The sequence below is a fragment of the Ambystoma mexicanum genome, chromosome 14, assembly GCF_040938575.1.
Source record: "Ambystoma mexicanum isolate Mex_15411 chromosome 14, UKY_AmexF1_1, whole genome shotgun sequence".
NCBI lineage: Eukaryota > Metazoa > Chordata > Amphibia > Caudata > Ambystomatidae > Ambystoma > Ambystoma mexicanum.
In genome coordinates, this window is record NC_090940.1 from 224316033 (window position 1) to 224343903 (window position 27871).

The 27871-nt window shown below is 43.5% G+C and overlaps 1 protein-coding gene and 1 long non-coding RNA gene across 4 annotated transcripts in view; one reads left to right on the top strand and one right to left on the bottom strand.

Annotated features, from left to right (window-relative positions):
* VTI1B (vesicle transport through interaction with t-SNAREs 1B) overlaps nt 1–27871 on the top strand; it is a 507368-nt gene that overhangs the window by 114942 nt on the left and 364555 nt on the right. The gene's annotated exons all lie outside the window — the stretch shown is intronic.
* The window catches only part of LOC138527644 (uncharacterized), a 382040-nt gene that overhangs the window by 22708 nt on the left and 331461 nt on the right, over nt 1–27871 (bottom strand). The window contains exon 2 of the long non-coding RNA XR_011283966.1: nt 14608–14745. This is a non-coding gene — a long non-coding RNA (uncharacterized lncRNA). The remainder of the gene's footprint in view (nt 1–14607; nt 14746–27871) is intronic.

The window sequence follows — 27871 nt, forward strand, 5'->3', positions numbered from 1 at the left end:
ATAAATACTCTTTCAGAAGACTGGTTGGTCATGGGCAAATACGGTAGTCATTAGCAGGGTGACTATCTGAACAGAAAAATCTTTAGTCTTTTCCTGAACAGGGCAGTTGATCTTTCTTCCCTGATGTCTGGCAGAATAGCGCTCCAAACGGTGGGGGTTGCTACAAAGAATGCTCTTCTTCACCTGGGTCATCCTATGGGCCGGAACTCTGAGTTGATTGGTGTTATTAGATCTGAGATTGCATACACTCACTTTTGTTTCCGGCACTTCACTCTGGTATAATGGGGATGATCAGGCACTTGTGTTATTAGGAGAAGGCAAAAATACATTCTGGCTTCTATTGGGAGCCAGTGCAGGATCCTTCTTGCCATGATACATGACCCCTTCTTTTGAGATCCATAATAACTCTTACTGCATTGTTCTGTATGACCTGAAGCCGACTGGAGTCGGACTTGGATAGGCCCGCAAGCAGACTGCTGCAATAGTCAATCCTAGAACAGATTATGGCCCTCGCTAATATCTCACTGTTTGCTCTTGATATAAAAGGGCAAATTTGTGCCAGCAGTTTTATATAGTATGAAGCTGAGGACACCAAACTGCCGACCTGGGTGTTAATGTTGAGATTACAGTAAAAAAGGACCCCAACAGTTGTCACTTTATTTTTAGTTTTTATGTCGCAACCATCAATTTGAAACTGGGAGTACTCTGTTCCCGTCTTTCGGATTTTAGCCTCGGTGCCCACCACCATCTGGTCTGTTTTTCCAGTGTTCAGGGCTAATCCATTGTTGCTCATCCACCGTTGAATCAGTCCATGGATCCAATTGATGATTTTCTTATCCTCGACCTAATTACCAGACAGAGGAACAACATACTGTGTGTCGTCTGCGTAATTAGTAAAATCAATCTTCTTCTCTAGAAGGTTGAGGAATGGGACGCTAAAGATGTTATAGAATGAGGGAGACCTACATGCCCGTTAGACTACCCCATGTGTTAGCAGGATAGGTTCTGCATCTGCGCATGCACTGCTAACTCTACACCATCGATTACTCAGAAATGATTCAGCCCATTGGGCAGCTGACCTTGAGAACGTTGCCACCTCCTTCAACCTTGGGATCAGCAATGAGTGCTCTACCAGGTTGAAGGCGTCAGAGAGGTCCACCAACATTCATTGGGCTGTCTGCCCATTGTCCATAATACAGAGAAGTCTGGACTTCAGATCCAGAAGGGCAGTCTCAGTGCCATGGTTTTCCCTGAAACCTGATTGCCACTTATTCAGGATCTTTTTGTTCTTGAGATGCGTCATAACTTGTGTGTATGCTACATGATCTAGAATATTCAGCAAAAAGGATGAATTAGAAAGTGGCCTTGCTGGCAGAGCAATTTCAAAGAGGTGGCAGTATCCAGGGAGTGCAGGCTAACCCAGCCAAAAGCGTGTACCTTTTCAGGGATATTCGTGCATTAAAGATATTGGTTGTGCCAGGGGGCCACCGGTTAGTGATGCTAGTACTCACCAACCCTCAGCACAGTCCAGACCAAACTTTGCCAGTTTAGTCATGGTCGCTAGTAGGTTAGAGCCCTGCAGTTTCACGGCGCTCCAGCTCTCGGCGGCTGTGTGACAAGACAGTGGCCTTTTCTCAGCTTCCAAAGGAGATACAAAGAATGTTTTGGTGCAGCAGGTTTCACGGCACAGGAGGGCTGATCAGCAAGGCACCTACAGTGACCGTCACCAACAGGTAGTGACACGGGAATCGCTGATGTGTGCAGTGTTGCACGCTCTCCTAATTTGCGTCCCAGAGGAGCTTGGCCTACGAAATTTGGTAGGAGAGGGCCCAGGACCACAAGCAAACAATGTCCAAAGTCTCGGGTTTCAACTCAAGACTGCAGCAAGTCTGCGGGATAGCCTGAGGTAGAGCTTTACAGTTCACTGGATGGCCCAGGAACACCTTGGAAAGGGCTCCTTCGGTCGTTAAGCAGGGGGTGCCGAGAGCAGTTGTTCCCACTACTCCAAAGGGGCGAAGCGCCCTTGCAGGCCTTCTTGATCGATGAAGAAACTAGGGGTATGATGGTTACATCAGAGGACTCAGGGTGCCAAACGTTCCAATGCGTCTCCGGCCGTTTCACAAGTTTTAGTTGCAGGGTACTTGGCTCCTTCTGTAGATCGGCGAGAACTCTGGTGAACGACCTGGAATGGATGCATAGCCCCTTCTCTTATCCAAGATTAGCTTCACGCCAAAATCAAGGACTTCCAATCGAAGATCTGCTCTCATGCAGACATCCCAGTCATGGACCAATCGCAGCCCACGGTGATCCCAGTCATTCAGGTACTCTAGACATCCTGGCACCACTAGTGTGGATTGGGACCAGACAGTCCCAACCCACTTCGTGGGCACACACACGTGACATGCAGAAGCCTGCGAAAGAGATCGGTTTTCGTGGGAGGCTGCATGCCCAAATGAGGAAAACCCGGGTCACTCGACCTGGAGGAAGGCAAAGGACAAAATGGGCGTAGGACAGACCTAAAGAATTTGTGGCTCAGCCTTTTTCGGACCTAGCCACAGTCTTGAACCAAACGAGGTAAATGCGATGTGATTCTGTAAAAAGAAGGAAAACACTTATAAAAAGTAACTGCTGCCACCAGTTTGTCCTAGGCACACTTGTACAATCACCAAACAATCCTTTGAGGGCGTCTAGGACCATTAAAAAAAAAAAGAACCCTGGCGCACAGTACTGGAAGGTACATTGTGCACTGTTAAAAAGTTACCAAGAAATGCCAACATAGTCGAAGACTAAGGGAAACATAGTTTCCTAGTACTGACAGTCTGACAGTCTGAAGGATGTGTTCGTTTCCACATAACAAGTGAGCAAAAGCCCAGGGGAGCGCAGCTGAAGGCTGTGCTCCACTGGCAAAAGTCAAGATAGGATAGCCAAGCCAAAAGGAAAAAGTTTGGGGGGGTCCACAAATGGAGGGAAAATTACACATTGATGAAATATTTCCTAACAGTCAGCCATGACTGTTAGAGACATTAATAAGTCATTCCATACAAGGTAACAATTTATAGTGCGTGACTGGCACTTAGGTGCACCCCCTGTGAACAGATGGTGTAGCTTGTTAGGTATAACTCATGTTTGTACAGTCTTAGTAATATACATAGTCTTATGCGCTGTGTTATATAATGATGCTCTTTTGTATAGGTGGCGTAATTGGAGGGTAAACGGGCAGAGATGTTACTTTAAGGAACACTTCAAATTTGCTTTCTGTATTACAGCCACAAGTAGTGCTTCTAAGTTGGCAAATATATTGTGCTTCCTTCTTTCTCAGCATTCTTTCTTTGTCACCTCCTCTGATGGATGCTAGGGCATGATCAATTGCAAAAAACCTCACATCCTCCGTTTTTGAAGTTTGATGTTGCTTATTCCAATGCTGGGCGAATGGAAATCGCATGCCAGGATTGTTGAGGGTATAGCAACGCATAAATTAGTCTTGCAACAGCGGTTAGTGCATTAGCGGTTAGTCGAGACTGCCAAAATAAAAATATTTTGATTAGCAATTCAACGTATATGATTAGCAAATTTGTATATCCTTACTTTTCAATCGGGGCCAATGCAAGACATGTTTCCCTGTACGGCAGCATAGGGCCTAGGGACTTGTTTCACCACTTGTGCTATAATTAGGATGCCGTTTGTTGGACATGTGACCAGACACTGCTACCCTTGCAAATTCAACAAGGCTTCCCACTAGTGCCTCGCAAATACTCAACAATTCCCAGAGCTGCCTAGGCCAACCGCATCACTCCGCTTAAATTCAAGAAGACCAAAGCTAGAGCCTCTAGTTTCCCAGCCATAGCTGGCAAATACGGGAACCTCCTCTCTCCGACCCTACGTGCTGAACTCTCCTACTGGACTTTCAGAAGAACTCAAAAAACAATACTGTTTGCCTGAATGTTGGACACAGGCCCTTTACCTGGTCTGATCTTCGAAATAACAGTAACTTTTACTGAACAACTATTACACTGCGCTTATCCCAATATCTGTAAATTTCTGAGTAACTGGTCATGCAACAGTGCCTTGATGCTCTTGGGCTTAGTGCGCTATACAAATGTAAAAATAAATAAAATAAACACACATTTATCTATCGGCGGAGCCTTTAAATGCACGTACTTTATTAGTGGTGATTCATTGATGAACCAGTGTTTGACAAGTGTTCACATTCCCATCACATGATATGCAGTAGCAAGCATGATTCTGTCAAACAATGACTTCAAGAAGGTGACCTTCTCATACAATACCTTTTCTGTGTGTCTAAGTTTTAAACCTACCTTTACCAAACTCATAGGATTTTTTTTAGCTTAACATTACTTTGTGCTCTTGTAATTTTCCATTCAAGAATTAATAAATAAAGCTACGACCATGGTGTATGTTCTCAACATGGATTTAGATATTTTTCAGCTTGGATGTTGATTTTTTTTTTGTAAGTTTCCAAACATCTCTACAAAACAGAGTGTTATTTAAAACCAAAGTACTATTTCTACCAACTAAAGCTGGGAAGATATTTGGTTAAGAGCCTTATGTTGCAGACTGGTCTTAAATCCCGGCTTCACAATTAACTAAAGTGTGTGATCCTTGGCAAATCATTTGATCTCACAGAAGTGCCCACAAGCCATTCAGTTGACTTGTGTATGCTACACAAAAAAGCTCACACAGAGTACTGCTTCACATATAATAATGATAATGCCACTTAATCTGCACATCCAATATCTTACCCCTTGGGAACATTGGAGTTTTGGTTCCCAGACAAACCATGTGCCGGGATGCAGGCCTTATTTCAACAACCAACTAACTTTACCAGTTAACGTAGAGGACTGCTTTGCCTTCAGCTCCAACCAACCAAACCTACATCTGTCATTAGTTTAATGCTAGCATGCATATCAAGTTTCCATCACATGGCATGTGCATTAATTAAAAAAGACTAGCCTATGCTTCACATGCTTGGTTGGAACTATAGAACCTGGTAATATATGGATTAACCATAATCTTAGCTTTTTGTGCGGTCATTGAATTAAGATGGTGTCCAAATGGTAACATGTACAATACCCAGAGCATCACGTACCATGGCACTGCAGCTTTGCATGAGCAATGCAGACTTTCACATGCACACAGACCTCAGCCTTAGATGTTCGTTCACACCTAGCCTTTCATATGCAGGATAGCTTTTCAGGCACAAATGACTGTAGCCTTTCACATGCATGCACACCAAAAATGCACATGTGCACACTCAGCCTTTCATATCCTTTCAGATGCATGACACAATAGTCTTTTGCATGCGCACATGAAAGCCTATCATGTTTAAGGACATTGCAGTCTGAGTGGAATATAGAGCTCAGCAAAGGTGGACAGCGAAGAGAGAGGAGTTAGATAATTGATTTAGGAAGCAAGATGTGTGAGAAAGAAATAGATGAAAGAAGAGCCTCTCAGAAGTGATGAGGGGAGATGGGCAAGGGAGAAAGTTACAGGGTCGGTGTATACGTGAGAGCAAAGTGAACGAAAAGAAAAGGGGTAGTAGACCTTTTAAGGGTGCAAATGTGAGCAAGCAAATTATGAAATAGAAACATGCTGAGCAATAGAGGTAGAAGCAATGAAAGATCCGAGAGAAAGGGCTACCTTTGTATAGTGCCATCCTGCATCCCCCCCAATATTTACAGTGGAAGACAGACAAGCTCCCACACAGTCACCTGTATCTGCAGTTTCCATCAGCCAAAGTGCTCATTAAAGTGAACTTTAGGGTCAGCCTGCAGCCTGGATCTCTGCTTTTCTTTGTATAGGCCCGTACTGTCCTGGAGCTTGGTAAAAGAATAATAAACAATGCTCACCTTCTCCGAAATTACATTAGTTAGTGCGACATAATTTATAAAATGAAAAGCAATGCATCATTCTTGTCTAGTGAATTGCGATGCGATACCGGTTATTTTATGCCTTGGTATAGAGATGCTCCCCGATACGTGTTCGTAGCTCTCTAATCTTACTTCCCACTTAGTATCTATTATATATAATAACACATATAATGTACACCACAAACTTACTCCAACAGTTCAAGAAATGTTTCACATGATGTCTGGTAAGTTGGCTATACACAAATGGTGAGTATTATTCAACACACAGGGGTACTTTGAGCAAATGCCGCATTTATAGAACCCCTTGACAGGTTTGGCTAATGTTGGCGAGTTACTGGCTGGTTGAATAGGTGCGATAAAACTAGGACACCGTCTCTTCCGTAATGCAGGCGCTCTTTTATGTAATCATGGTTGGTTTATCGCCAATATATGTATATATGTTTTAAGACAGTCATAAGGAGGGGGTGCCAGAGTGCGTTCTTAAGACCATGTAGACCTGTGAGCTGTTAGCACTGTACTGTGTGATGAATCTAATTCTGTCATACATGTCACATGGTTTCTGTTTGCTGTTCTTACTGAATAATTCTCCTCTTGGTTTACTATGGGCTTTGCGCGAAGCATCTCGCAAATCCAGGTCAGCATAGCCTCTCGTTGGAATCTATTGATAACTGTTGTGGTCTCTGCCTTTGAAATTTCTTTTTCGCTGCAGTTGCATCTAGCTCTGATCATTTCCCCAACAGGGATGTTCTTTATGACCTGTTTCTCGTGACAGCTTGTTGCCAACAAACTTTATGGGTGTGTTGGATCGAAAGTAAAATGTTGCACATTTTCAAATCTCCCAACTACCCTTCAATACAAGAATGGAGGCCTGCTATACACAACACATGTATAATGGAGAAGGCTATCAATAGCTACCAGGGAGAACTCAATATGTTTGATAAAATATGGTCTTCGCACAAGGCGCACACCACCTGAATTGTATTTTATTGTATTTCTGTAGCGCTTTATGCCAAGCGCAGAACAAACATGAAAACAGTAAGGTACAACAAATTGCAGGCACATCAAGACATCTTGATCAGGCAGAGAGCAGATGTTCCTTGAAGCGAATTTTAAAAAGAAGGCATATAGATATAAAACGGAAAGATGGAGGGAGAGCATTCCAAGATGAATGGAGCTAGAAGAGAGAAGGAACCAAAGCAAGATGAAGCACAGGGGCGGCAGGGAGTAAATAGAACAATTGGCCTGAGAACTGAGAGAACGTGAAAGGGAATACAAAGATGAGAGGAAAGGTAGGGTGAGGTGAGACCATAGAGACATTTAAAGACAATGTAAAGGAATTCTACAATAAGCAAGAGTAAAAGAAAACTGGAGAGAAAGTAATGCAGAAGAAATGTATGTGCAAGGAGATAAATGAAGGAGTAGATGAACAGAGGAATTATAGATAGAACGGAGGGCAGCAACTCGGTAGGCACGGAGACCAAGAAGGGTAGTAGTTTAACTAAAGGAGAAAAGGTACTGTTAGAACTGCAACGTTAATTCGTCCTTCCGGTTGTTCAATGTTAATTTTAGTTGTCATCTGCGCCCGAATATGGTTTACTCAGTCTGGTGCGCTTTATAAATTCATCAAAATCAAATCAAAAGAGCATTAACAAAGATGAGGGAATACAAGTGAGGAGAGTAAAGACTTAGTGGTATGAGTGGTGAGGAATAGACAGAATTTATGGATATTGTAAAGTTGAGAACGACGGGGCCGAGAGATCTGGGCAGAGAAAGATAAAGAAGAGTAGAAAATGATGCCCAAATTGCAGCCCGGGTGTGAGGGTACAATTTTAGGATGGTAGAAAAGAAATAGGAGGCAGAAGTGATGAGCATACTAGAAGAAAAAAAGATTATCTCTGTTTTTGACCGGTTTAAGTGAAGGTAGTGAGTAGTAATTCAAACTTGGATCACGAGGAGACATGAGGAAATAGTAGATTCGAGTGTGGGAGTGAAGGCAGAAAAGGTTAGAAAAATGTGTGAAGAATCAGCATAAAGATGATGGGAGATTTCAAAGGAGAACATTAAGGAAGCAAGTGGGATAGTGTACAGAGAAAAAAAAGTAAGGGACCCAGGGCGGAACCTTGAGCTAAAACTTAGATGAGAGGGTAAGTAGAAGAGGAGACTGAAAAAGTTCAGGCTGAAAGGTAAGCACAAAACCAGTTCAAAACCGACCCACTGAAACCAAGGTCATGCAGAGATGAATGAAGGAAGGATAGTATGATAAACTGTGTTAGTGGCCGCAGAAAGGTCCAGAAGTACAGGAAGAGAAGAAAGTGCAGAATAATGGGCAGTGCGAAGGGAGTTGGAAACAGTGAGGAGAGCAGTCTCAGTGGAGTGACTGGGACGGAAACCAGATTGGTGAAGAGGGAGAAGAGTGTTAGTGGAGACATGTGAGGAAACCTGTGTATAAAGTATACGCTCCACGATCTTAGAAAAGAAATAGGACGAAAATGAGCAGGCAAAGCAGGGACAAGAAGTGTTTCTTCAACATTGGTAGGATAGAACAGTGTTTGAAAGAGGAAGGGAAGACGGCATTAGAAGGGCAAGAATTAAAAATAGGAATTAAGGAATAAGAAGAGGGTAAACTGAAGTAATCTGAGAGGAAGGGAGAAGATCAGAAGGCACAGATCTCAGGTTAGCTTTAGCAAGAACAGGGGAGACCTCACAATCTGTAAGAGGGGAGAATGAAGAAATTAGCAAGGGTGGGGAAAAAGGGTGTTAGGGGGGTTGAAGAGGGGGTGAGAGAGGGGATGGAAGAGCTGAAATGTTGTCAGTAAAATATTCCACGAAATCAGTAGCAGTGGCAGAATCGGGAGGAAGGGGTGAGAAGATCCGATTTTGGGTCCTTTATGAAAGACTAGTCTGAACAGAAAGAGAATCCAATAGATGTGTTTTGTAATACATTTATTTATTGACATTTTCAAGATAATACAATAAACAATATAATATCAAGCAAGTAAACAAAGGAATGTCAAATACAAAGCATATATACAACTGTAGACCATAATCTATGTACGTAGGGTGGCAGAGGCAAAGCGAGAGTAAAAAAAGAGAGAGGATGTAGTAGAAAAACAAAGGAGTATAGAGGTGTAGGAAGAAACAAACCATAAGCATAAAACTCATTAAAAGCATTCTAGATGTCTGAGTATGTATCGTTTTTCTTGACCTGAAAAGTTACTCTCTCTCCATCTGAAAGAATTGACAAATCAAGCAGCCAGATTTCCACAGAAGGCCTGAGGTCACTCTTCCAGCTTTTCACAATCTGCTTTTTAGCCACGATAAGAGCCCTGTAGGCCCAAAAGCGTAAGCCAACAGACAAATCAAGCCCTAATGGAAACAACCCCAACACACACAGTAAGGGATCACGGGGAAGCGCAAGACCCAATACGAGGTCCACACGCTGGAAGACATCTTCCCAAAAAGACTTGACATTAGGACACAACCAGAACATATGCTGGAAAGTCCCTTCATCAGTTTTTACAATTCCAACAAGTGTCATCCTGAACCAGTTTACACCTTTTCATTCTCAGAAGGGACCAATAAAATACAGTGCAATATCCATTGCTGAGTATACCTCAGATCTAAATCTGCCTTACACTTGCATTGACTAGAGCACATATGGGTCCAATCAGAATCTGAAATCTCATACCCCAACTCAAGACACCAAATAACCCTCCCATGATATGAAGCGTTCTTAACCTCTGTGGGAGTGAGAAGCTTATATAAAAGTGAAGCCGAAAGAGGAGTGCTCCTAGCCAGGTGCAAAACAGTGGGCCTCATTACGAGTCCGACGGTAACCGAGCTGGAAAAACCATCAGGTTACCGCTGGACTCGTATTACCATTTCGCCTCTGTGATTCCCGGAATCACCGGGGCATTACAACCCCGGTGACCCGGTAACCCGGTAATTCCAGAGGCGGAATTCGGTAAATCCCCATTCCCATGGAGTCCAATAGGACTCCATGGGAATGGGGAAGTGGAAACACCGGCACCATGCTGTAATGGTGCCGGTGTTTCCACGTCCGCCTGCAGGCGGGTGGTGTTAAACACCTCCTGCCTGCAGAACCCGAGATCAGCCGGTCCGGAAAGAACATTGATGGCGGATTTACCACCACCGTTCTTTCCGGACCGGCTGACTCGTAATGAGGCCCAGTGTGTACATAATGCAACGAGGCATTTAATGGTGAAAACAAAGTTTCAAAAACAGTACAAACGATAACTACGAATCTCAGAGCTATTCCATTTATATTTAAACAGTAGTAATTCGAAGGTGAGCATAGAAACACCATCATGAACTTGAACCAAGTTCCAAATACCAGCAGCTTGCCACGTGGTAGAAGAGAAGGTACGATTGTCAAGGCGTATGGCAGGATTTTTCCACAGTGAGGATTCCAAACTCAGAAGATATTTCACACCACCAGGCACGCAACTTCTCTTCCAGTCTTTCAAAACATGTCCAACAAAAGGCAGAGTATGGTCAATAACCAGTTTCTTATCCATACTGAGCAGACAATCCAAAGGAACAGGATGAGCATAATTTTTCTCTATACTAACCCAGTTAGGACAGTCGACCATCTAATTTCTCAGCCAAAAATGTCAAGTACGGAACGTGAAAACTATGATATAGTGCAACATCTGCGAATCCAAAGCCGCCCTGGTTCACTGGCAGCATGAGGATTTCTTTAGAGATACTCTATCTTCCACCTCCCCCCACCCCCCATAAGAAATTACGGAAGATTTTAGCAATTTCACAAAGCAAATCTCCCGACAAGGGAAGGGGAGCATACTAAATATATATAATAATTTTGGAAGGAGGGCCATTTTGATTACATTAACTTTCCCCCATAACGTCAGATTTAACCTCCCCCATTTTAGACATAATATATTTATCTCAGCAAGCTTAGACCGTACGTTAGACGCCAACAAGGTACTAACTTGCCTGGAAATTTGTATACCTAGATATTTGAACCCACCCGCTGCCCACACTTCTTTCCTCACATCCAGTAATTCGCTGACACAAGGTTGAGATTGGAAAGACTACTGTTTTGGAGACATTTACTTTATATCCAGACACTTGACCAAATGATTGTAGTCAACAGCAATTCCCCAAAACGAAGGACCAAGGTCAGAGAGTAAAACCAAAAGGTCATCAGCATATAGGAGTACCTTAGATACAGTCCCCCACCGAAATACCCTTAATACCCGCATTCCCCCTAATTGCAATTGCCAAGGGTTCAATGAAGAGATCAAAAAGCAGCAGCGATAACGGGCATCTCTGACGCATGCCTCTACATATAGGAAAACTAGTTGAAATACAATCATTAACCGTGACCATTGCCTTGGCGGCGTTATGCAAGGCACTGAAGAGTTGCAAGAATGGCGCACCACCTTCACCCTAATAAGTACTTGTCGGAGGAACTCCCAGCTAACCCTATCAAATGCCTTCTCTGCATTGATACTAACAGCAGCATAGGCTTCAGGAGAGTAACTTTTAAGATGAACAATATCTAGGCGCTCCCTTAAATTATCAAAACTATTCCTTCCAAAGGCAAAACCGGTCTGATTCCGGTGGACCAATTTTGCCAACAAAGGATGAATCGTTTCGGCATAAATTTTGGCTAGGAGTTTGATGTCTGCATTGAATAAGGACATGTGTCTATCATTTCCAGAATTGGAGTGGTCTTTCCCTGGTTTGGGGATTACAGTGATTACGGCAGACTTCATGGAATCTGCCATCTCTTTGTTGGCAATTATCTCTTTGAAATGTTTTACCATGATTGGCGCAAGTGAGGAACTGAAAGTCGCATAAAATTCGATTGGAAACCCATCCGGACACTTACCAGGTGACATCAATCCCATTGAATCAACAATCTCATGTACCATAATATTCCTATCTAAAAATGTCCCATCACTGTCTACCAACCTTGGGACAATAATTTGGTCTAAGAATGCAGTCGCCCTCTCATCCTCTGTGTACATCGTTACAGTATAAAATCAACGGAAGAAATCACATGTCTTCCTTTCTCCTAACAAGAGGTCCAGTGCTATCTACGACAAATAAAACCTGCTTCCCCTTCTCCCTCCCCTTCAGCCTGCTAGCCAGCAAAGCACCAGATCTTTCTCCACGTTCCCAGAACGCTTGCCTAGTATAAAACACTTTTTTTTTTTTCTTTTTTCTTTTTTTTTTTGCTTTCGTGTGTAAAACATTGTCCAATAAACATTTGGCAGCCAGCATTGCGGACATGGTAGAAGCAGAAGGGTGGGAAGTATACACTTCCACAGAATGTTTATAATTGGATTCTAGGCGCCCAATTTCTGATTCAGCTTTTTTCTTTTCATAAGTGTGAGAAACCTGACTGTGTCCTCCCAAGTAGACCTCGGGGAAACCCTTATTCATGTGGCCAGGCGCTCTCAGATCCCGACCCTGGTGCTGGACGAGCGAGGTAGGATCACCTGGATAGGGGTACCCAGCGTTAAGCTCAGGGGAATGCCCCAGGTGAGACATGGTATGTTACCAGGGGAGAAGATGAGGAGAGATCCCTGAGACCTTTATGGGCTGTGCCACATCTGCCTCCCTTCTTCCCATTAGATCTCTCCAGCCGAGATGCAACAAACCCCTCTGTGTGTAATCAATCCTCAAGTCCCAATTTCCATTGTGCTCAAAAAGTTTAACTCCCAGAATCGTTGTTGCACCAGTCTTCATTGAATTACTCCCCATCCTCCTTCCTCCTGTCCCTCTGATTTGTTATATTCCGCATTCCAAACCTGATCAGACAGAATACTACCGTTCCCACAATCCCCTATGTTCTGTTCTTCATCCCGGTTATTCTCGTCCATTTCGCAAACCTGCCCCATGTTACCCCGTAGGATACTCAAATTCTTTAACTTTCCCCCCTTCCGACACAAACACCTTTGCACAGCGGACTTGTAATACAACTATTTACCTGACATGTCCTGCCACAAGGGTCAGCCAAAGTCAGTCAATTCACTTAACTCTCACACACTTGATGGCCCTTCCTTTTCCCCATGGGGATAAAAGGTGGAGCAAGAGAGTGCAGTACGAGCAAGACAAGCACGGGAGACAGCACGATGAGACGGCTACCACGTGGCAGTTCAAGAGAAGGAGAAAGGTGGTGGGAATCGAGAGGGTGGCGAGGAGAGAGGTGTCCTTGCCCTTTTTGTACCATACCCGCTGAACTTTCGTGGAAGAGAGCCTAAGACCGCGGACAATAGCATCAGTGTCTTGCAGCAGATGTCAACGATACACGAGGCCATCTTAAGACGATAAGCAGGAGCGAGGGAAGCTCCCGTGTCCCTGGTACCGGCCTTGACTCCAGAGCAGCCAAAAGTTGAACGGTTCAGCCCAGCCGGTGAGTCGAGGGGAGAACCGATAAGAACCGGGCCGTGTTGAGTGCGAATCGCAAAGTGGCAAGTTTTGAACCAAAGCTGATTAACTTTGAATGAACTGTAAAAAGTGTGAAGGGGAGACCAGCCTCAGAGGGAAACCGGCACCACCTGGGTGCTAACTCAAGAGACTCTGGTCGAGCCCTGTATGAGAGAAACTACAAATACCAGAAGGCCGTAGGAGGGCTGGTGAAATAGGTCAAAGTGGTCATAGAGAGGGTAAGGCAAAATCCCTGTACAATCATAAGACTTTGATCTACAAGCACTGTGAAAGAAAGGGACGTGAATCCCAACAATATTGGACAATTGTGAATGTGAAGTAAAGAGGGGTCTGAGCCCGACCGAGGGAGATCCAGGGGGTGAAGTGCTGGAATTGCTGGCAAAAGTACTTAAACTCTTTCAAATATGTGTTATTTAGAACATAGTCTGCTTTACCCTGTTGCAGATGTCTCTTGAAGCAAAACAATATTGGTTTTCTTTTTGTCTAGGAAGTTAGAAATGTTTCACCTCTTTAATGGACTATTCATCCATTTCACATTCCAGCTTAAAAGCTGCAAATAGTCAGACATTCCTTGAAAAACAAACCACTGTCTGTGAAAATAAAGATGCACTCCAGACAGGACTATTGGCCAGGGCCAACATAAGCCAACTCCAACGTAAGCCACCTCCCAAAGGCCGATTCATATCAGTCTGTGTACAGGTCGAATGGGAAGTGCATACCCGTGTCAAATTCCTCAACAAAGGATTGGGAGAAACTAAATGCAAAAAATGTACGATAATTGTGATAATCAAGAACAAGACTGGAAAAAAGAACAAAGAAAAGAAAAAAAAGAGGGGGAAAAAAGGAAGGGAATAGACAGAGACCAAATCCAGAACATGGTGAAGGATCAGCCAATGGAACATGCCACAGCTGCCCAAGAGAATATCGAGGCAAACAAGAGAGAAAGGTAAAGGCATTTCTAAATGGTATAGTACACATTTCTTTTTTTTCTTTTCCCCTTCTTCCCTTTTTGTTCCTTCCTTTCTCCGTAAACATCTTAAAACTAATTAGAGGCATTCTCCCAGAATAAATATATACACTATCGACAAATGAAACGGACATCTATAGTATAATAGATCCAAGGCAAGAAGAGGGAGAATCAAATATCAAGTGGAGTAGTACCGAATACATGCACCATAAGATTGGTTATATTTTAAACATTAACCCTGTATGGTCAAAGTAAATGGTCTCCTGCTAAACAACAACAAAGAACACACTGAACATAATAAATTCTTACCGCCCAGACTTGGAAAATGGTTGCATGTTTTGAGGAGCACCTTCATCCAGCCTCTGGACCCCAGTCAGGGTCACAGAGGATTCCAAGGCTTGTGGGTTCATAACCATAATCAGGCAGCAAGGGCATCCAGGCACACACCTAACATAGGAAACATGGACACTAAATACCCCAAAATGCAAAGTGTTCTATGTTAAAGCCAGAGGAAGAGATTGGCACATTGTATTGCTGTTTTAGGATAGAGCCAGGTACCCTGGACAAATGCTAATGATTTGAACTGCGCATATGGATTGGCCCATACTTCACTATTGCACATAACAGAGGGGCACTAGAGCAAAATGCCACTGACATTTTTAAAGTGTTTGTGATATGAGAACAGTGTGTACAGATTGCAATGTTCCCAGCCACCTGTCCCCAGGAGCCCTCGTGATGGCCAAGAACATCAACCCCCCCATTGTCCGAATATCACGCAGAACACCATAAATCCAGCCCCCAGGATAAAAAGACAGCACATGAAACATGATACGGTTCCGTTCACGGTCTGCTTGAAAGAGTTAGTCCGTCAGTACGTCGGGCGCAACAATATGCTTCCAACTGCCACAAAACAAAACCACAGGCAGGACTGAAGGAGGAGACTTTTCACTTCGGAGGAGCCATGAAGAGGAATGAAGCAGACCGACTAAGCAAATCATCAAATACATTTAACTGAAGACTGTCTTGTAAGAATTCCAGGAATGCTGCTATGATCGTAACCTTGCCTCGCCCACCAAGCTCCGACAAAACTAGTAATTTGGGTTTACTAGCGGCTCGTCCCAAATGTGCTGCAACCCATGAAGATCCTGCCCAGCGGATCGCTCGGGGTCTAAAACCACAGTGAAAGGTCCAAAATATTTAGTTTAATAATGCCAGCCATGGTGCTGAAGGGTTCGTGCTTCCCATTAAAGATGCATTATGGAAACACTAGGAAGATTCCACCCCTAAAGATTCCCTGGCGAGATCTTACTAACACAAACTGACCAAGGTGGATGCCAAGCATAGGACATTCTGAATTGAACGGAACCAATGTGTGAGTGTGTGGATAAGGACCAAAACGTTTCTTTCGACAACAAAAAAAACCTCAAAGTGGTAAATGATTGCACAGCAAGTGACACCCCAAAGAAGGAGACATTTAAATCTAAGATATTTTTCACTCATCGACTACTTCATCCCAGCAATATTCTGGCACAAAATGGAGTTTATTCAAGTAGTAAAGGAACCACAACTTCTTACTGCTGAAGCGTTTGGTACCTTGTGAAATCAAACATCCCGGCTTTTGGACAAAGAACGAAAGTTAAAATGTCGGCAAAAAAGTTGTAGGTGGTGGCAAATCATGAGCTGTTTCCTGCCTCTCTAGCTGCGGCAAGAGAGGAAGTATTAAATATGCCTCAACCCATGGAATTTTTATAGGAGGCTTTTCAGGATGTGATGGATAAGACAGTTCAGAAGCTGTATTAAAAAAAAAAACCTGCAAATGAACTGTGTAAATATTGGCATTAGTTTAACGCCCAATGTAACGCAGTTGAACTTTGGAAGGCCCCTAAGGACACTGGATAGAACAGAACACATATTGCGGCTAAAAAAAGTAATTTAGAAGGGCATGAAGCGATTGCAAAGGAGACATGGGTCTTTGGCGTCGGAACGAAATAGCATCTGCAGCAGACTCTAAAACAGGTACATTTTGGCAACCAGTGGCAAAAGGCTCCAACTCTATGATGAAGCACCCGTTAGATGGGGGAGCCTACTGCACACTTTGTTGGCCGCACAGTGTCATCCACAACGCGGGGGTCACCCTGCACGCATACCCGGGAGTGTAAGGTTTAAGAACAGGGCAGTTACTTTAATTACCTTTCTCATTTACTCGGCTACAGATGCGTGGCAACTCTGATAAATATGCAGACAATAGAATCGACATATTGCGCGGTTTGTCTTTGCGTCTAATCTTGTCATTTTGTGCCTCCTTCACCGAGCCTCCCAAGTTGTAACATTTCGTTGGGACCAGCCGCACCAATACCTTTACCTCTGTGTCGTTCATACCATTCACTTTGACTTGCGGTAAATCTGAGCTCGTGTTTGTTCAGCAGGTCCTAACTCTTCAGAACATTCATTTTCTTTCCTCGCTTCAGCCGTGGGGCCATCTATATGACTAACCCAGTATTGTATGCTGCCTTCTTGACTTCAGACTGTAGATGGCAGTGCTGCGTTTGAAATTGCTACATAAAGAGCCGCGCTTAAAGGTGCACTGGAATTTTCTCTCGTGTGTGTACAAATCACTTTATGGTTCTGAATTGGGATCTTTAGTTGTTTGGTCTGTCGCTCAACACGGGTTTTGTGTATAATTGTGTACGTTGGTATGCCCAAATAAGGGTGATGCATCCTGTGCGCGTATTATTTGTAACAAGGGTTGTAATTATGTCCATAGCGCTTGTTGCGTTGTGGGTAGGTGGTGTACTTGGCATATAGGTGTTATTTGTTTTACGTCTATCGGCTGCTTGACGGGACTGAGTATTTTTTTAGTGTGCCACGGGTATGAATGAATTATACGTTTAAGGTGAGACCCCCACACCCAAACAGAAATGGAACTAATATTACAAGGAAGCCCTGGGTGCAAGGCTTTGGTTGAGCACTATATGTTCCTTTATGCCAATCCTAAAAAGTTGGAATTATTATGCATTGCGTTAGCAAGGTATGGATGTATGTATGTATGGGTGGATTGATGGTTGCCTGACTAGATGGGTGTGTTTGAGGGGTTTTATAGCAAGGTTTTTATAGCAATGAGTGTTTGTTAAGCAGATGTATGTATGTATGTATGTATGTATGTATGTATGTATGTATGTGTGGGGGGCAGGGCGGCGGCACAGTAACTTGGGACCACGAGCAGTGCGCTGCAACGGGTTGTCTTGCAGTGGTTTAAGCCAGAGAGTAGTGATATACAGACTCAGACATAATGAAATGATAACCGATGACTGAATGGAGGTGTGGCGGGTTCGAGGGTTGTCCGAGCGAGAAATAAGGCACACAGGCCGAAATGCAACCTCCACATTAAGACACAATAGAGAAGATGTGTTCGGTTAATGTTATGTTAAGCTACCACGCTTACAATCCAAAGGTACAAGAGCGCACATGTTGACACCACAATAATATGGTCCTAATACATCGAATGTGCTAACATGTAGCGCTTGAGACGCTGGAAATCAGCATCTATACGCTAGATGAATCCCTGCACATGGACCTGGTAGCCCACATGCGTGCCCCAGAACTGCAGCGAATACTCTGTGGCTTTCAGACCTTGGCACACTTGATGTGGTCTCCAGAATTGTGCTAGTGGTACATTTGTTATGTTTAATTGACATAAGAAAGGATGTTTTTGCATGTCATTAGATGTGCTTGAATGCAGGGCTGTGCACATGGGTGCATATGTAGGCGTGTTTGAGAGTGAGTGAGTGAGTGGGTGGGTGGGTGGGTGTTTCATATTGCCGTACTGGAATTGGATACTGCCACCATATGCCAGGTCCTGACGGTGGTTTCGCAGGTATTTGCTCTCCGTGGCAGGGATTGGCATGAAACTCCTCATGTGCCGGGTACTGTGATCAAATTGCTAGACGCTCACATCAAATTCCAGTGTATTTACACAGAACGCCAGGTAATACCATCCTCGTGCCACATGCTGTGATTGCACACTACAGCAGACCGCAAGCATTTCATTATTTATTTTAAAAATCTTCATGTTTAACTGACCCAAACAAGAAAGTCTTAAGAAAACTAGTCGACTGAATTCAGAAGTAAGCCTTCAAAATAGGCAACATACATACACAGAAGAGCCCTTCACTGAAGTGTTGGTGTACTTCATAAGGCAGTAGACTCCTATCTACACGTATATTAGTATTTCAAAAGGAACATTGAGTTTTTGGATTAAGAAGACTGCAACAGAGCAGAAAGACGATAGTAATGATAGACCTATCTGGAACAGTAGAAAGACCTTGGCACACGTTGCCTATGTTCAGCTGCCTTTTCTGCTATCTAGTGAATTTCAGACATTGGTTCAGGTAATGGTGTAAACCTATCTAGACGGGGAGGGGGAAAAGAACCTGTTAAAAGAATTACATGAGTCCACCCATTCTCCTTTAAAGGTATCAAAGAGTGGAAAACGTTCTCATAGTACCCCGGTTATGAGGTCCTCTGATCCGACTCCCATTGTGGACCCATGTAGGCTTTAATGTGTGTTGCCCGATGTTTACAGCCATAATTCATGCTAAGGAAGTTGGTGCAAAAACTGTAATTATTTGTTGGTTGTTGATGTACTTCGAGGACTGCAGCTCCCAAGAGCTAGCAAAGAGTAGGTCTCGAGCATGTGCCTTTTCTTGTTACGTGCCCAGTTTTTTCGAACTTCCTTCCTGTAGCGCTCTTTCTAGGTCAAATGTTACCCCTGTTTCGAAAACACCTAACACTTTCCTATTGCAGAAATACTTCCATGAGTTAATGTATTTCCATTTAATTCGGCATGCATGGGAAAACACGTTTTCTTTTAGATATGCACACTTATTCTAGATAGTAATTTTAAGCATTTAGGGGGAAAATGCCATTTTTAGTATAAGCATTGTTTTCTTTAAGTTATTGGCGCTGTAATTTCTTATTTGTCATACATTTATGAATTGCGTACATTCATTGAAGTCTTTGGATTTCGTTTTGTTGTACAGGGTTGTGCTGCTCATAGTAACCTAAGACTTCACAGACAAAAACTCCTACAAAATAGAAGTAAGACTTAATGTCAAAATTGATTGAGACTCAAACGGAAACAAGATACATAAAATGAACGAAATCAGGACTCTGTATAAATTATGTACCAAACCTCTTTACTCCCTACAAGCAGTCCAATATTAAACAAATAAAATAACTGGTACACGTGTGGCCCTTTTTGCCACCGGAAGGCCTCATATGACTTGAGACTAGTAGCAGGAGCAACAGCTTCTACAAAGAGGACCATGATGCTGCCTGGTGTGAGGTCGGCTTGCCTTTACAGGACTTCTTATCATTTATTGAAATTGTTAGCTACAAGGAAAGTTTGGATTAAGAGAAACCTATCTTTTTTAAATAATGAAAATATTTGTACTTGTTTAAAATGTGCCGTTGGGAAATGAGAACTACGTTTTTACATCCAACTTCCCAAAATAGGAAGTAAAATACTTCTACATCAAATAATCATCTGGAGCCCTGGAAAAAACAGTGCAGTAGAAAAAAGATTTTAGGTATAATAGACTGTACATATCCAGAAGAAAGACCACCTGTAAAATATAAGATAAACTTTGTTTTAAATCAGAAGAAACACTCTGACAAGAAGAATTATAAGTTAAAGTCTCTAATTAAACAATAAAAGGATATTTAAGTGTGATTCAATTAAAAACAGAAGGATGCTTCCAGCAGTTAAAAGACCTAAATGAAATCGTAGGTTGGCGCATAAATACGCAGCCGAAGAAGCCATTCGTAACAACCTACTAACACAGTGATCTAATGGAAGTAAGAGTTGGGCAAACAACTATAGGAAGCTGGTGGAAGATCTACCCAAATACAATTTTAGATTAAGAAGCCATATACAAATGAAGAAAGGCTCACCTTCAGTGAAGCTACTTGACAGCAAATAGAGTACCCATCATGGCTGTATCCCCTCCCACCTCCCCAGGGAACGACATTCCTGCTGGAGCGGCTGCTCCAAGATCTGTTACTTTAGGCAAGCATCTATGTAAAGAGCAGAGAAATGATTGAAGGGCCATACTCGGCCTCCACCTGTAATCGCATCTCAAAAGAATACCCACAAGGAATGCCTCACAATGATGCGGGTGGTAGGGGTCCCAAAAGCTTGTCTAACTTTGGAAGTATTTCGCTTTATTAATTTACATCTAGAGCAAAGACTGTGGTATGCAGTAAGCCATCTCTTCAGTGGTTAAAAACGATTGAGGCTCAAACTCTGTTACTTTTTTATATGATAAGAAATTAGTTCCTTCTCAGAGGTTCAAAAAAGAATACCAAAGACTCTATTTGTAGCAAATTCTTGTATGTCTCTTTGTGCAATTAAAAAAGTGAAACCACGTTTAATATGCTAAGTAGGTTTCTCCCTCTGCTCCAAGCGAATGACCAGATTTAACTTGCCAGCGCAAGTCGCATAGCATGTTTATTTGCTATGTGAACTACTCTAACGCTTTCTCTACTGGAGCTCTAAAACAGAAATCCTAAAACTCTAGGGGTTATAGAACCAAGAAGCCTGATAGCCTACATTTCAGGGAACCAAATTACATTGCTACTTACATTGCACAGGTTTCCACTCGTTTACAGTGGATAAGATAATCAAATCCACAACAGACACAGAATGGAGTAACCTCAGAATCCTGTCATTTTGCCACAAGGGATACTCACAAGGGCCTTGCTGGTCTTGCCTTAGGTCACTTGTGCTTCTAAATGTTTTATGTCCTGGCACTGATCTAAAAGCTCCAGGCTGTATTCTGGACTCCAATCTGGAGCTTACAGGGCTATGATGGCACATTAAGCCTCTTGTAGTACTTCCCTCTCCGAGACCACAGTTCTGGTTTAAGTCCATTTATGCTCTTGTACTGTACACGATTTCTGGTACTTTACAAAATAGATCTTGAATGAGTTACAGAACCAAACTCTTTGCAGCCTTGCTTTTCCTTAAAAAAAAAAAAAAAAAAAAGTAAATACAATGTTCATGGAGTGAAATAGTAAGTATGTGCATCTGATTCCATCATAACGTCTTATTCCTGTGGCCCTCCTCTCTTTATAACATGGTTGCGTGATGGGTGCCTCTCCAGAGGTTTTGTTCTACATCTCCCAGGATCCTTCACCACCACTAAGCAAGTTGAATTTCAAAACATCGGAGGGAGAGTGGATGGGGGGCACATAATGAACACGATGGCTTTAAGAGGTCAGTTTTCTTGCAGCTGTCATTCTTCCTGGTTGTTTGTCGCTCTGGATCTGATCCTGAGCAGTTTGCGGTTTTGTTTGCTGCTTCCTGATTAGGGGTGCAGCTGCTGCACTGCATTGTCCAGCCAAAGATTAGCTTGCAGAATCCCAGCTTGAAGGGTGATTGCAGGTACTTTTTTGTTTGGTCCCTCTGTCCTGAAACGTGCTTCCAAGATCCGTTTTCTCTGCCTTTTGTTCTTTGATGTCACTTGTAGCCTGAAGTCTTTGTCAAATACTTGTTTTAATTCCTTGTCTAGTATGGAGCATGTGGCTCATTAGTCGTATTTATAAATATCCGTGCTGCCTAAGGTTGTTTTCTGCTTGTTTTGTCCTTTCCTTCACATTCCCTTTGGGCCCCAAAGTCCACTTAAGCTTTTTTTTTTTAGCCTTTCATAGATTTCCTATCATCCAACCCCTATTTATTTATCCTTTTTCAATCCGTTCTCTCTTGTGATTTGTAGCCATTTCATTGCGCCTCTGATCGTTACCAAGGGTGCCAATGAGTAGGCATTTTATGGCAACTGGCTTAGCCCTAAGGATTGGTCACATTCGGGCAATGAACTTCGATTTCCATGGTGGCTTGTCTTGTGTGCTTGTCATTCCTCCTTTCACCTATTACTTTCTTTTGCCTATGCTTCTTTTGCCTGCCTTATTTCTTCTCTCCTAGCTAACCCCTGAGCCTTTAAGGTCTACCCAGATGTATCTCTACTGTATCTCTACTCTTCCGGGGCTTTTCTATGCAGGCCCCAGCCTGCTCTAGCCCTGCAGTCCACGGCTTTAATCCATCCTTGTCAAACCTTTCCTCTGCCTTTCCACTCTGCCAGTATTGGTTTTGCATGTGGTTTATATTGTGTAAGGCCCTAGCCGGAAAAGGCCCCAAATAGTTACAAAATCCTCTTCAGTCATCCCACTCCTGTTTGGTTAACCAATCCACATTTAGCAGGAAAAGCCATTCGGTTTTAAAGTTGTATTTATTCATTCATAATCACAAATTCCAGGTACATTGCCAGCAATATCAATCCTATAGTTGCTTAATGTATGCATGTAAACCATCTGGTTATTATGTTCAATAGCTTCTGTGATCATGAGTTTTATAGAACACATTCCAAACCATTAACAGTAACCCTTGAACTCTTGCGACCTCCCCCTCCCTAACCCCAACATATATGGCTTAGTGTCATTACTCTGGCTGTGGATTCTCATCTATCTTTCTACACTGGTATAGTCTCTTACCATCTGCTTCCTTTGTTCAGCAGACATGTACGCTCCTCCGTAGCATTGGTTTATAGAAGCGACCTTCCCTATCCTTTACATATTCATGAAAGGGGCGACCATGCTGTCAGCAATTTCTGCTACTTTCCCTCTTTCAAAACAAATAGTTTCTCCATAGCCAGTACTCCCCAGATTTTAACCCAGCACCACGCTATTATAGGACCTTCCACCATTTTCCACCCCTGGGCTAGGGTCATTTCGTGCTGCCATTAACAGATGAGTAATGAGGGTGGCATTATTGCCACTTGCCGCATAAATCCCTTCCACTTCCGCCCCCAGCAGTATCGCCATCGGTGCGTTTGGCAGTTGTGCCCCTGTAATCTCCTTTATATGCCCTAGGACCTCCTTCCAATATATTGTGGTATTGCGGCATGAACACATGTGATTCAGATCCCCCTTCCCTCCACATTGTCTCCAGCATAGGGCGGGAGGGAGTAACTTGAGTTCATTCCGTGTAGCCGGTGGGGAGACGAGCACCATCTCTAACACATTTTATATGCTGTTTCCTTGATAGCTGTACTTTTAGATGTTTTATGTGCTCTCCTCCAGAACGGCCCCCATTCTTCCTCTGTAATAGGTGCACCAGCGTACCTTTCTCAACTATCCTTGTACGAAAGCTTATCTCCCGTTTGTGCTTTATCTAGCAACCTATACAACCTCGCTAATCCTCTCACTGTCATACCTTCCTGTAGGGTCAGTTTTATTCCCACTGGTGCTCTTTTGCCCACCGCCCTAACCTGCTTCTGAGAAATCTAGTGCCTAATCTATATGTATTTATACCTTTCCCTCTCTCCCATACCAAATTTCCTTTTACATTCTTCAAAAAGGAGGGGGTGGGGGGTGCTGCCCTGAAAGAATTCTCTTAAGTGGAGGAGTTCCGTTCCCGCCCAAGTGTCCCAGAATTTCTTTTGTCGGCCTGGGGTGAAATCTGTGTTATGGGCCATGGGGGGTACGGCCACAATCCATGCAGAATGTTCTTCCAAGTGCTTGATCCCTTCCCCGCAAAAACACCTTGGTAGTTTCTAACAGTTATCCTTCTGCCCCTCGGGTACCTGATCTTAGAGCATGTAGAGTTCTCAGTGGAATTCATGTGACCTCCTGTTCGATCCCACACCAACCTCTTGATCTGTCTTGTCCTACCCATTTCTGCATCAGCGCTATGTGTACTGCTAAGACAAATCTTTCAACGTCTGGCACCCCCAGTCCACCCAGAAGCGTTGAGCGCATCAGGACCTTCCTTTGTACTCTTGGTCTCTTTCCATGCCACACAAAGGTAATTATTTCTTCTTGTAATGTCTTGCTCATGCGGGGGGGTATGTGTACCGGAAGCAAGCCCACTATATAAAGCAGTCGAGTGAGCAGTGGCATTTTGACCGCAGAAATTCTTGCAAACCAAGAAAGCTCCTGGGTGTCCCATCTATGCAAATCATCCTTCAATTTCTTCCACAGCAGGATTATATTTGCCCCCTACAACCCTTTGTATTCCCTCATAAGTTTTTTGCCCAGATGCTCTATACTCTCATCTTCTCAAATTAAGGGGTACTTCTCTCCCATTTTATCTGTCTCTCCCCGCTCCTCCGTTATTTCTAATGCCTTGGATTTAGTATAGTTTATGGTGAAGCCCGATACAATGGCACACTCTTGTAGCCTCTCCATTACTCTAGGTAGCGTAGCCTTTGTGTTTTTCAGAAATGGCAAAATATCATCCGCATATAGCGCTTCATCTCCACAAGTCACTCCCTAGGTATCCTGGTCCTGCCTGATCACTTCTGCCAAGGGCTCCAGGGCCATGACAAATATTAGGGGGATAAGGGACATCCCTGATGTGTACCTCTCAGTATTCTAATCTGTGCCGAGATTTGCCCATTAACCAAACAATTAGTTGTTGGTATTTGAAAATGCGCCAAAACCATCCTAGTAAATTCAGATCCACATCCAAAACTTTCAAAGACAATCCGCAAATATCCCCAGTCTAAGCTATCAAAAGCTGGTTGTGCGTACAACCTGCTATGGAAAACCTTTGCCCCGTCCTAGTCCCCAGGTCTGTTATGTCTATGGCCCGTCTAATATTGGCCTGCGTGTGTCTTCCTGCTATAAAACCTGCTTGGTCCTCATGGATTATTCGGGTAGTACTTTCATTAGTCTTGCTGCCAGCACCTTAGCGTTTTTTGCGTCGCTATTTAGCAGAGAGATGGGGCGGTAACTGGCGCAATCTGTGGGATCTTTTCCTGCTTTTAGTATTAAGACTGTAGTGGATTTCTGTTGCCTCTCTCCCTTTATAAGGTTAAAAAGTCGTGTTAATCGAGCTAGTAGCTGGGACCTAAACGTTTTATAATAGCCATTTCCTAGCCCATCCGGGCCCGGTGTCTTATTACTAGGCAAAGCTCTTATCGCCTCATTAACTTCTTCTACCATTATGGGACCTTTTTTAAAATGTGCCTACCTTCATTGGTTAGTTGGGGTAATCGCAATGTCGACATATAAGTTGTTTGTAGCAGCGGATACGGCCTTCCTGTTTCAACAACCCTTTGTGAAATCTCTCCATTATTTCCATTTTCCCCTCTTCCGCTTTTTAGTTGGGCGATATAATTGCGGGATTTTTGTTTTCTTAGTTTGGCGGCTAAAAATCAATTGGCCTTCCCACCCTGGATGTAATATGTTTGTTTGGCATTTAGTCATGTCTGTGCCAAGCGGTCTGCAACTTGTGCTTCCAGCTGGGCTCCAACTTTCCAGAGTGTTCTCAGTGATTTTTGCGTCTGCCGTGCTTTATGTTGTGCTTCCATTTCCTTGAGCTCTGCCTCAAGTTTCATTGTAATCAGCCCTCTTTCCCTCACGTATGCTGTGGCTTGTGAATAAATTCTCACCGAACCACCACTGTCCCTGCATCCCATACTATCCTCCAGTCTGTTTCCCCATTAGTATTGTCTTTGAAGTAGTTATTTGTTTTCTCCATGTGTTCTCTCAGTGCTATGCCTCGCAAAATCATCGTGTTCAATCTCCAGTACTTCTCGGTTTTCAACTTCCCTTTAGCCAATTCAATTTGAATTGTCATCGGGGCATGTTCGGAAAGATATTTAACCGCTATGTCTACCATCACTACTTGGGAGATCAGTGTAGTGGATACTAGGATTATATCTATTCTTGAGTATCCTTTATGTACTGCTGAATAGTGGGTATATTCCCTGTCTTGCTCGTGGAAGATTCTCTGTGTCTCTATTACCCCTAGATCCCTATAAAACGTCCCTAATGCTTGCCTATTTTTCCCATTTACAGCAGTGGGCGCTAGCGTTTTGTCTAATGCAGGGTCCATTACACAATTGAAGTCCCCTCCAATCACTACTTGTCCCTCACACCGCTCTCCCAGTTTCTGTAGTATCTCCCCCAAGTAAAGGTCTTGTTTCTCATTGGGGCGTATAATAAGATCAGTGTATACAGTTGGTCCTCTAATGTACACTTAAGCATACCTTCATTATCCATATGCAGGAATAGTTTCTGAAAGTTTAGGCTGGCGCCCAGAAGGTTGCCATCCCCTTTGTCTTCTTCCCACTTGATGCATAATATTGTTTAGGGAATGCCTTATGTGACATCTTCCGTTCATCTTCAGGAAGGAGGTGTGTCTCCTATAGAAGCACTATCAATGCTCTGAGATCCAAAAGTCTCCTCATTATCGAAAGACGTTTAGCCGTCGAGTTCAGTCCCTGTACGTTCAGGGTTATAATTTTTAATTCAGCCATATCCTGTGATTTTGAGTCCACCTATGCCCATTTTTAAGCTTCTTGCCACTCTCTCATCTTCACCCGATCTACGCACCAACCCATACAGCAACCTTTCCGCAACTTCCCCCCCCCCCCCACTGCTCTCCCCTTCCCTTTACCCCTACGTGACCTAGGTTCTCTTGAACCCCCCCGGGGCAATAGGCCTTGTACGACCCTGGGCATTCCCCTCGCCAGGATATTTCCATACCCTGATTTGAATTCCAAGATGCCCCACATTCCTCACTCCGTCTGGGCTTACTCCCCTTTAATTCAACGCATTTACTAGTCTATCCTCCCTTTCCTCATTCCACCACCATCAACACGTAGCTGTGCCATGTAATCGTTCCCTCCCCGTCTCTTATTTCCTGTGGGGACCTGACAATTTTACTTCCCGTTCACGCCTCTTTTTACTGTCCGTCGACCATTCCCGTATTCTGGCACCAACATTTGGGGTGTTCTGTTTTGATCCCTGGTCTGTTCGATTCTCATCCTCTTCCATCTGCATCTGCATCAGGGTCAAGCCTTCCTCCCACATGGTGATCCGCTGTTGTTTGCCCTCCCATGTAAAGAGCAGACTGACAGGGAATGTCCATTTGTAGGCAATCCGTTTTGCAATTAGTTCCCTCGTGACCGGTTGCTTCATTCTCCTCTTATGTAATGTAGATAACGCCAAGTCTTGGTATAAATGGACCTGGGTCCCATTGATTGACACATCTTGTTGCACTCTTGCCGCGCTAAGTATTTTCTCCTTCATGGTGTAGGAGGTTAAGGCCACTAAAACGTCTCAGGGTCTTGCCCCTGGGTCCCTTTTCCTAGGTCCTATTCTATGCACACTGTCGATTAATACATCCTTCGGCTGTGTTGGGGTCAAGCAGCTGCTGAAACAGTGCTGCATTGCATATTTTAAATCACCGTCTGTAACTGTCTCGACCAGGCCCTTGACTCTAATATTGGATTGGCGAGACCTATTCTCATGGTCCCCTGCCTGAATTTCCAGATTGTGCGTTGCTCTAGCTACTTGCTCGAGTAGGATGCTATTTTGTTTCATTTCCCCTGTAATCTCCGATAGGCTGTCCTCGGCTACATCCACTCTGTTTCCCAACTCATTCATTTCTCTTCTGACCTCCTGGAGCGATGTCTTCGGTCTCTCTTTCATCTTCTCAAATTGTTCCTGGAAGGAATCCATCATTCTAGTTTTCATCCCTCCTAAGACAATCTTGCAACTCCTCTTT